The 7,064-nt window shown below is 41.5% G+C and overlaps 1 long non-coding RNA gene across 1 annotated transcript; it reads left to right on the forward strand.

Moving 5' to 3' along the window:
• Positions 1–477: 477 nt before the first annotated feature.
• LOC147013321 (uncharacterized) lies at positions 478–5,871 on the forward strand. The gene is made up of 2 exons (XR_015051266.1): positions 478–698; positions 4,487–5,871. It is a non-coding gene; the product is annotated as an uncharacterized LOC147013321 (long non-coding RNA).
• Positions 5,872–7,064: the final 1,193 nt, after the last annotated feature.

The raw sequence follows: 7,064 nt of genomic DNA on the forward strand, positions 1-7,064 counted from the left end.
ATACTCATATGTAATATAGACTATGTGACTATGATGTGAGCATTTTCAGTTGTCAACATGAAACTAAATATCATTTTTGAAAAATGACAAACATGAGTGGATTTATGTATTTGCAGGAGGTTGTGGTGGTCTCCACAGTTTTAACGATTTATTAGTTGCATGAATGACTCTTAAAAGAAAATTGTTTTGGCAAATACTCGGACAGATTTTAAAGAATCCTCCTTCTCTTGTCCAGATATTGTGCATGGCTTCACGGAAGGAAAAGTGGATCATATACACGACGGGGAGAGAAAGTCGTTCCAGTAGAATGTCGTCTCTTGCTGGGATTCATGAGAACCCCCCCCCCCTCTCCTCCTGCCTTTCGCCTTACACCCGCGGCCCCCACCTACTCCAATCCCTCCTCATGCTATCCTCTCGCTTTTTTATAACATCTTTAAACTTCTCTCCAACCCCCCCCCCCACCCACCCTCCCATCTCCGGTACCAGGCACGCGCCATGCAGGCGCCCCGCGTATGCTGCCCAAAAACGCACTGCCCCACCGGTCCGCCCGCCATAGCTATCTCGGCCGTGGTGCTGTGAGCCAGCTCTGTTCCGCCGACCCAAGTCTGTCCCCCCGACCCGTGCTAGCCAGCTCTGTTTGTGAGAGCTGGCCTTGTCCATGTGAGCTGAATGTCCTGACTCTGTCTGCAAGATTCACGGTAAGTGTTACCATTATTGTGCAGCTCTTGCTCTCCTTTAATACCCTCAACTTATCCATTCAAGCTTCTGGGTTTACATGTTATCTTTTCCTGGCCAAGGAAAGCAAGTCTTGCATTTCTGTGAAAAGCCTAATTTACACAGTTACTTTAGGCATGTCTTCGTATCCCTGTGTCGTAAGAGGCGACCAGGGTTGCGTCAGGAAGGGCATCCGGCGTAAAACATGTGCCAAATCACTATGCGGATCATACGGATGATCCGCTGTGGCGACCCCGAACGGGAGCAGCCAAAAGAAGAAGAAGAAGACTTTAGGCATGTCTTCACACCTTTAGTTTGCAGTGAAAATGAAAATAATTCATCGAAAACAAAACGTGATTATACTTTAAAAAAAAAAAAAAACATATGGTAGATATTGGTTTGTCTTTTTTTTCCCCCTGGAAAATCATATCCGAATCAGCCATTAATATTCCAAGAAATGTGGAACTTATATTATTGTAAAGTACTGTACCATAAATTATACATGCCAGAAATTGTTTTAATTTCAGTTTGCAGCAGTTAGGAATTTCACTTGCAAAAATAATTTATTTTGACCTGAATATACAATTGTTTTATGGAGACAGGTGTGTGTGTGTGTGTGTGTGTGTGTGTGTGTGTGTGTGTGTGTGTGTGTGTGTATGTATATATATATATATATATATATATATATATATATATATATATATATATATATATATATATATATATATATATATATATGTCCAGATGTATGTATATATGCATACATACAAATATATATATATGTATATATATATATATATATATATATATATATATATATATATATATATATATATATATATAATTAATGTTATTTTTTGTTTACTTTTGACAATCACTGTAATTATCAACATATTCCTTTCAAAACGAATATTTGAACGTATTCTGGAAGCAATTGCTGTAATCATATTGTTCTCCATGATATAGAGCACGGACTTATCGATGAACCAATACATATTCAAATGTACGCATAATGTTGCAGTACAACAAACAAAAACTCTCTCAGTAGCAATCGATAGTGGTTGTTTCGGTCACCCATTTGCCAAGTTTATCGTGAAAGGTTGTAGTGAAAGGCAGACTGACTTGTGTCGAACCTAGGAGGTACGAGATACGCATAAAATGAGGAGACGAAAAGAGTTTCAAATGGCAAAAGGTTTGTACCCTGAGTTCTGAGCCCGACGACGCGACAGATGTGGTTCGCTCCGGGCCGAGGTCAGAAGGAGCGCGCTGGGAAATGGTCTGCAAGCTGTCGTGGGGGGGGGCATGGGGGGCGGTAGAGAGCTGGAGCTGGGATAGGGAGGGGAGGACAGTACTCTCGCGTCCCCAAGGTCAGGAGTAGCGCAGCGCTGGCTCACTACTTCTTGTTGCTGCTTCTCACGCCGAAGGCACACCTGTACACGTAGTTCATCGGGGGTTCTTTCACTGTGTGTGACAGCAAGGATGCACGCAATTTGCTTCAAGCTATAAAATTTGCGTTCGGAATACGATTTGAGTTATGTGCATCCTTAATGGACATCAGATTATATAAAGCTTTCGTTTTCTGTTGGGCAAAGGCGAAGAATTTTAAGCGATAGGGTTAAATCAGCTTGAATGGGAAGCGAAGTGGGGGCAGGATGGTTTCAGGGAGGGGATAGAAGATATCGTGACAGGTTTCATCGGTGGTGGGCACGGCTCCCATCACGGATGCTCAGCTGATGTGGAAGCCCATTGGTGGAGTTCCACCCAAATTATGCAGCTCAAGACAGTGACGCAAATAACCACCGTCCGCCAGCATAGCTGATGGGTGGGACTAAGGGCGGTGCTTTGTCTCGGCAACTGAGAGTAAACTGTGCTTTATGATTGGCTCGTTCAGCGCGCGTAGGCGTAGCGCTAAGGTTAGACCGAACCCGACGAGCATCCCTGCGCCCCGCCCCGAAGCGGTAATGAACCCCCAGACAAGGATGCTCCGCACATGGCGGCGGGGTAAGGAGAGGGGCAGCCGGTGGTTGCCCTCCTTCGATTTGGAGGCGTTTGCAGCCTGGGAGGAAGCAGCTGCCACATCACGTCTCCCTGCACAGAGTCACGTATATCGTAAGCAAAGTGATGACGGCTCATCATACTCCCGCTCGAAACGCGCCGTCTCAAACTCCCCCCTTTCCTATTTTATATTCGCGTAACTGTTGTTTCTTTGGTCATCTCGGCTCGAGGCGAAGAGAAAAGGAACATCTGAGCGCCTGTAACGCAGACGGTCACTTGCTCAGTACGGGAACGATCCCATTGCGTTGGTCGCTCGAGCATTTTCACAAAATCTGGAGTAGGACCCGTTATGCGGACGTCGTGGGGAACTCACCTTGTGGGTCGTGGAAGTCCAATCGGGGCTCACATCGCGCTCTCGTCCCATCATGACGGTTTTGCATTCTGTGTTCGGAAATCAAGGCGGACCACGCTCTTCGTGTTCACAGCGGACCTTGATTTAATGTACTACAATTAAGGCACGCGGTGAATGCCAAAAGCGGTCCGAAAACACGTCGGGGGATCTCTTTGTCCCGTCGCCGTCGCCGCGGCAGCCGTTGCTCGGGGAGGGGGCGCACAGCATCCGCAGCTCAAGAGCTTACCATGTGGAGACGCAAGATCTTGACCAAGCGTTCTCCTCGAGGTTTCTCTTGAGAGGCAACAAGTGACGGTATAATGGGGCTAAAATGTCACCAGAGCGCTTCCACCGCAGGTCGTCATCGCTGAACCATTTCTATTTCATGTCAGCGTTTGTGGATTTCCACGAAGCAGCTTGACGTCCGACGGGCTATGTTTGGCCATCCTGATGTAGAGAGAGAGAGAGAGAGAGAGAGAGAGAGAGAGAGAGAGAGAGAGAGAGAGAGAGAGAGAGAGAGAGAGAGAGAGAGAGAGAGAGAGAGAGAGAGAGAGAGAGAGAGAGAGAGAGAGAGAGAGAGAGAGAGAGAGAGAGAGAGAGAGAGAGAGAGAGAGAGAGAGAGAGAGAGAGAGAGAGAGAGAGAGAGAGAGAGAGAGAGAGAGAGAGAGAGAGAGAGAGAGAGAGAGAGAGAAACAAAAACAACGTGGAATGCGGTCGCTTTGCTTCACATTGTATGGAGAGGACTCTGTGTCCGGCGAAACGAATGCAAATGTATTGCGCGGGGGTCGCAGCGTGAGGCTGGACGGGCATTGTTTGCCAATCACGTGACTCAGAGCTTTTGGCCAGACGAGTTGGCCTGTGTGTAGCTGAGTGTGAGAATGGTCGAGACTTGGCCCTTTTGCACAAAGCCGGTCAAGGCCATTTGAAGAACGAAATAAAAAGTACAAATCCTACTGAGAGCTACCAACCCCACTCGCAGATGTCAAAATAAATTTTTTTATATATATATTTACATGTATAGCCTTCAAAAAGTTCGACAAACAAGATACTCACAATAGTCTATGACATGCCAAGCTTTTAAAATTTTATCATTATTCATTACATGTGTACGTAAATAGGAAGATGTCTTCTCACTTACGATATTATAAACACTTTCATGTGAAAAAACAAACAAATATATATATATATATATATATATATATATATATATATATATATATATATATATATATATATATATATATATATATATATATACACACACATATACACACATATACACACACACGCACACATACGTATATAAATATAAAATCAACACACATGTAAACTTGGTGAAATGATGGTCGATCTGGTTTCCTTATCATTGTTTTTTTTATTTCCCAGAGCTTCTGCTCATCCTCTTGATTCATTTATTGACACGATCCTTTTGAAGTCGAGATGAGGTCTCCGTGCCGCACATCTCCTGCCATGTTCACCACTTTCTGCATCCTACGTGTCTTGCAGGACATCGAGCTGTAGCTCTGACTACCTGAGCACTTTGCTTGTTGTGCTTTTGTGGAATTTGAATACTTTCATGCACACCTGCCTGGCACCGTCTTCATGCAATTACGCATAATCAGAATAATCGGAAGGAATTTGCAGTCAAGAGAGATAAGAGATGATGCGACGTATGTATAATCATGCGAGCACGTGGTTCTGGGATTTGCCTCAAATCGGTGCCAAACACAAGCCGCGTGGCAGCAGCGCTCATCACATGATCAAATACACCGGACATGCTTTAATGGACGCATCATATGCATTATACATGTTAAAACGAAACAAATAACATCATCGCATTGGAAATACAATTAGAGGAAAACCATTCCTTTCATATTCTCAAAACTGCTGCTAGGTCTCGATCTGCACAGGTCTCGACGTGGCGTACAAAAAAAAGATAGCGGGAATTTTTTCAATTATTATTATTATTCCAATTCAACAATTTCGTTGGAGAGTGATTTTTATGCCATCATGCAGCCCATGGATGAACTCGATGATTATTTTGTGGAGAATATGATATAATTAATTATGAAAAAAGTGGTGAAAAAAAAAAAATCCAAAGAGAGCAATCACGTGGTTCATTCAGATAATGCGGAACTTTTTGCGTCACATAATGTTAATTTATATATAAAAGAGTTGAAGGTTGATTACTATGTCGGTGTCCCAACAGAGGTAGAAAAATGCAAGTTCAATTGATTATTCAATTAAAATTGCTCTAATAGAATTAATAGAAGAATATTGAAGAAGGACTTCGATATCAGGCCACGGACTTAAAGATCACGAATTGTACATTCTATCATCACGTAATGTCATCCATCGTTGTACGAATGATGATGGAATATTTTCAGTTCAGTGTGTTTTTTTTTTCTCCATCGTCACAATTTCTTCCATACCTGCCATTCACCTGCGAGCAATTCCTGCCACTGGTATCCCCGGATTGGATAGACACATCGTCTATGAGTACGTACCGTATATCGTATGCACCGCGTGCACCTCGTACATTTGAAATGATTCGGTCTATGGCCCGATATGACATTGATCGTAATTTGAAATGATTTTCATGCTCTTGTTACAAGCTTCCGTGCACAAATTCCTGCGGATTGTGAAACCTTCTTCTTCCAGGGCTCGCTGCATATCTGGACACCTCATTTATATATGGGAGAGTTAAGCTGGCTGTCTTGTTTGCTTTTGACTTTGGAGATCACATTCTTTTCTTCTTCTTCTTCTTCTTCTTCAAAAAAGGCAAGTAGAAATGCCAATAAAACCCAGTCAAAGGGCAAATTTATTTCATTGATCCTTAAATGTGAACCCATTTGAGGTTCTATGCCGAGTGCACAGATAGATTCCCATGTAAAAAGTGAGTGTGGAAAGTTTTTCTTTTTACCTTTTATATTAATTTTTTAATAATAAATAATCTCTTTTGAATTTTTCTTTTTAACTTTTATATTAATCTTAAATGCCAAGTATTAAAATGAAGACATCCTAATTTTAAAGCATTCTTTAACGTCTTCTAAACCAAGTGCAAAGTCTTAAAGGTATAGCAGGAGTTAAATCTGACCCTTTTTTTTTTTTTAAATGCTCGTTTTAGAATTGTGTCATTGGGTGATGACGTCACAAGTGGTCAAGTCTCAAAAATAGAGGCAAAAAGCAAATTTGGATATTATAGATGGTTTGTGGGGATGGACGTGCATTTCAAAATTTTAGAAGAGACAGGAAACAAAGTTTGAATGTTCCAGTGTTTTCAGGCTGAGATACACTTGGCTTCCACCCCGACATATCAAAAATGAAAGCTCGTGGATCGGGTTGGGGTTTGGAGTAAGTGTACGTGATACAGGCATGAAGCATTGATTGCTATAATATAGCTCATATTGTGCCCCTTTAATACTGAATCTATTTGTGTATGAACAATGGAAATGAAATGAGGGAATGGTTAAAACACAAAAGGCAAAGGATGTTTCATGGAGGTCTGTGGGCATAGGCAGGTGTAGAGTGAAATCAATTCAGTGGAAAGTGTGGAGGAAGCACCGGACGAGACGGATACGTGATCATTGTTGCTGCAGAAAGCAAATGTACACAAAGCAATCCACTCTTTCTTGTCCTCGTCTTGTACAGTCTTGAATTCTTATGGCGATTCAAGACCTTTTATTAAAGTGATTCCATTGCTTATATTTAGCTCATCATCACAAATGTCAATGATGTATCCTCAAATGTAATTTCCCAGCAGTAAATGTACGTCCTATTCTATTACATTATACAGTGGTTATGTAAGGGTGTTAAAAAGTTCTCAGAATGGATGCTCATGATATATATATATATATATATATATATATATATATATATATATATATATATATATATATATATATATATATATATATATATATATATATATATATATATATATATATATATATATATATATATA

Source organism: Eptatretus burgeri, chromosome 14 (genome assembly GCF_056783735.1).
Source record: "Eptatretus burgeri isolate ZD-2024b chromosome 14, Ebu_testis_v1, whole genome shotgun sequence".
NCBI classification, from domain to species: domain Eukaryota; kingdom Metazoa; phylum Chordata; class Myxini; order Myxiniformes; family Myxinidae; genus Eptatretus; species Eptatretus burgeri.